This window comes from Bison bison, unplaced genomic scaffold (assembly GCF_000754665.1).
Source record: "Bison bison bison isolate TAMUID 2011002044 unplaced genomic scaffold, Bison_UMD1.0 scf7180017864498, whole genome shotgun sequence".
Lineage (NCBI taxonomy): Eukaryota > Metazoa > Chordata > Mammalia > Artiodactyla > Bovidae > Bison > Bison bison.
The window spans coordinates 8,079,134-8,083,316 of NW_011495057.1; positions in this window are offsets into that span (position 1 = coordinate 8,079,134).

A 4,183-nucleotide genomic window follows, 5' to 3' on the forward strand; every position below is an offset into this window, starting at 1 on the left:
TCTTTCACAGAGCAAAACATTTAAAATTTTTGATTAGGTCTAACTAATTTTTCCTTTTATGGATCATGATTTTAGTATCAAGTCTAATTGCCTAGCCATAGGTACTGATTTTTCACTCTTATTTTAAAGGTTAATAGTTTCACATTTTCCATTTAAGTGCATGATCCATATTGAGTTGATTTTTATATCATGTAAGAGACTATATCAAGGTTTATTTTTTCCTGTCTGTAAATGTCTAATTACTCCAGTGCCATTTGTTGAACGGTTCTCTTTGTTTCTGTTTTAATTTTCCTGCCTCCTGTGGTTTCCATGAACATATTTTAGAATACTATTTTGATTTATCTAAGCATTTTTGACTGTTTCTCTTTGTATAGCTTTCTTAGTGCTTGCTGTAGGCATTACATTTTATGCACATAACTTATAGTCCAATGGTGCTATGATTTTACCATTTCAAATAAAATCTACAAACCTCATCTCCCTCTGTCTCCTGACCACCCTAATTTGTATTATTTATAATAATATTTAATGTAATTAATGTATCTACTTTGTTATTAATATATTTATGTTCATGTATGTGTTTTTATTTGATAAATATTTATTAAATATAAACTTTTCCTCTATATACTTCTAGTATCATAACAAAAAGCATTTAAAATTTTTTTGCCACTCTTAAAACACAATTTATTTATGTTGATGTACGCATAAGCCACATATTATTTGTAATTAAGGTAATTATCCTCCAACTAAAATAAATTAGTTAAAAAAATAATTTAGAAGACTCAGGCGAGAATAATCTTTTGTACTATTCCATATTTTTGCTTACTATGTTATGTTTTTTTTCCCTTTGATGTTTTAAAATCCCTTCACTTATTTCTTTTCTGTTTAGAGAGTTTTCTCTATCCATTCTTTTAGGGCAAAGTGCTGCTGGTTAAAGGTTCTTTTAATTTACCTTCATCTAAGAATATTTTGATTTTTTTCCCCCTCACTCCTGGAGGATATGCTCACTAGGTGTAGTACCCTTGGCTGCCAATTCTTTTTCAGATCTGAAAAATGTTAGGCCACTTCCTTCTGGCTTATATGTTTTCTGATGAAAAGTCCTCTATCATTCAATAATGTTCTTTCTATAGGTAACATGTCATTTCTTTTTCACTGCTTCCCAGACTTTCCTTTTCTTAAGTAAGTTTGACTATGATGTTTCATAGTACAGAATTCCTTGGATTTTATCCCATTTGGAGTTTGCTCAGCTTCTTGATGGAGAAGGCAATGGCACCCCACTCCAGTACTCTTGCCTGGAAAATCCCATGGATGGAGGAGCCTGGTAGGCTGCAGTCCATGGGGTCGCTAAGAGTCGGACACGACTGAGCGACTTCACTTTCACTTTTCACTTTCATGCATTGGAGAAGGAAATGGCAACCCACTCCAGTGTTCTTGCCTGGAGAATCCCAGGGACGGGGGAGCCTGGTGGGCTGCCATCAATGGGGTCACACAGAGTCAGGCACGACTGAAGCAACTTAGAAGCAGCAGCAGCAGCTTCTTGAATCTTTAGGCTTATGCCTATTGTCAAATTTGGAGATTTTTCAGCCTTTTTTTCTTGAGAGTAGAGAGATCTCTACTCTATCTCCTCTTCTTGAAAAAGTTTTCAATGAATTTTAAAGGATAAATGGGAAGTGACTGATATATTTTAATCAAAGAATTTGTATCGTTAAACTTTTAATGAGAAGCCATTCCACAACTTTAGTGGTTTCTAACAACAATTGTTTAATTAGCTCACAGCTCTGTGGGTTGACAATTTGGGCTGGTCTCAGTCAGGTAGCTTTTTTCCTGGTCTTAGTTAGCGTGCCGTCTATGGGGTCACAACTGAAGTGACTTAGCAGCAGCAGCAGCTGGTGTTAACCATACATCTTCACTTAGCTGCTGTGTTGGGTAGAGGCTGGTGGCTGAAGAAGGTTTTCACTGGTATGGCTGGTCTCTACTTCAAATATCCCTTCACCTTCCAGCAGACTGTGTGTGTGATAGTCACTCAGTCATGTCTGACTCTCTGCCACCCAATGGACTGTAGCCCATCAGGCTCCTCTGTCCAGGGAATTCTCCAGGCCAGAATACTGGAGTGGGTAGCCATTCCCTTCTCCAGGGTATCTTCCTGACCCAGAGATCAAACTCTGGACCCTGCAAAGCAGGTGGATTCCTTACTGTCAAAGTCACCAGGGAAAACCTAAGCCCGGAAGACTAAACTGAGCTTTCTCGAATGATGCTGGAAGTCCTGCAAGACCTATGAGAAGCAGGCTCCAATGTGTAAGACCTTCCATTGGCCAGAGTAAACAATATAACCAACTCAAATTCAAAGGATAGAAAAGTAGATTCTAACTTTCAGTGGCAGGGGAAAATTTTTGCAATCCAGCTTGGGGCTATTTTAATCAACTTCACCTTTTAAAAAGAGTATTTAATACTGTGAGAGGTGTAATTTGAAGGAAGCAAGAGTTGAGGCTGAGATATCACTTTAAATAGGAATAGAGAGAAAACTGAAGCTTTAAACATGCTTAAAGAGTAGTATTGACAAGTGATCGATTATATGTAAGTTGAGGGAAAGGATCTGTCATGCATTGCTATTAGGTTTATGTCTTGAGCAATTTGGGGAATAGTAATCACATTTATTGAATTGGGAACCCTAGAAGAGGCAAGATAAAGATAAGGGTAATGAGTTCCGTTTGGGATAAATTTTATTTGAGGTACTAAAAGACATCCAAGTGGAAATATTGACTATTTAGTTCATTAGAGGGCCAGGGTCTAAGAAAAGAGGTCTGGATGGAAAAAAAAAAAACTATCTGTAAGTTAGCAACTTACTGACCATACATAGTTTTGGCTATGGAAATGAGTGAGTTAAATGTTAATATTCCTGAGTTGTACTGTTCTGAAAATAAGAAAAATGGAACAAGGGCAGGATTCCATTGAGCTCAACACTCTTTAGCAGTAGCCAGAAAGATATTTTATTTGTATTATTCTTATTAAGCACACATATCTTTAGTATTTGTTGAAAAGGTTTGCCTATACCTCACATAAGTGCAAGATCCAATCTTAATTATCACTCATGGTGGAAGCTACAGACTTCCATGAGTACAGAAAAGGGTCAGGTGATTATATGCATGTAACAAGGAGTCAGGACTGTATGGTCATAGCAGCTCCAGATAGTGTCTACTCTGTCTGATCAGGGTTGCTGTCAAGAGCTCACTCAGGAAAAATAATAATAGACAAAACTCAAAAATACTTGAGATAATATTTGACTTCGTTTCAAGTGGTGAGAATTGAATAGGATTTCTGAAGTCCAGAGATCATGACCAGCCAAAATTTCTGGCCATATGTTGCTTCCATCACATATATTTCTTAGTGTGTTTATGCATCCTTCAGCTCTAGGGGCAATTAGAATAAAGTAAAGAGAGATTTTGAGAAAAGCAAATGAAGATATTTTTATCTTTGGATAGAATCTATATATTTCTTTCTGTATATGTGAAATTTAATAGAATTTGGCATCATTGAGTGACAGCTTCGTAAATCCAATTTAAAATGTTATTGAGTAATTGATTTGGAATGCTGATGTAAGTTGAAATCTTGCTGTTTATGTACAGTAAGTTATGAACATTTATATAAATTCTATCATATTTATAAATTAGTTTCTGGGATTTATAAAAATCTCTAGTACTTGAGATTTTTTTCTCAGAAAATTGAAATGTTTAAAATGAATCTAAATTATATCTTATTTATAAATTCTATTTAAAATATTTAAAGTAGTATTCAAAGGCCCTTTAAAGATTATTGTTTTCTTAGATTTAAAAGTTGAATAAAATTTGCTAACTGAACCTAAGTACCTGACAAGGGATTTTGGAAGGAAAGTTATGTCCAACCTAGATAGCATATTCAAAAGCAGAGACATTACTTTGCCAACAAAGGTCCGTCTAGTCAAGGCTATGGTTTTTCCTGTGGTCATGTATGGATGTGAGAGTTGGACTGTGAAGAAAGCTGAGCGCAGAAGAATTGATGCTTGTGAACTGTGGTGTTGGAGAAGACTCTTGAGAGTCCCTTGGACTGCAAGGAGATCCAACCAGTCCATTCTGAAGGAGATCAGCCCTGGGATTTCTTTGGAAGGAATGATGCTAAAGCTGAAACTGCAATACTCTGGCCACCTCATGCG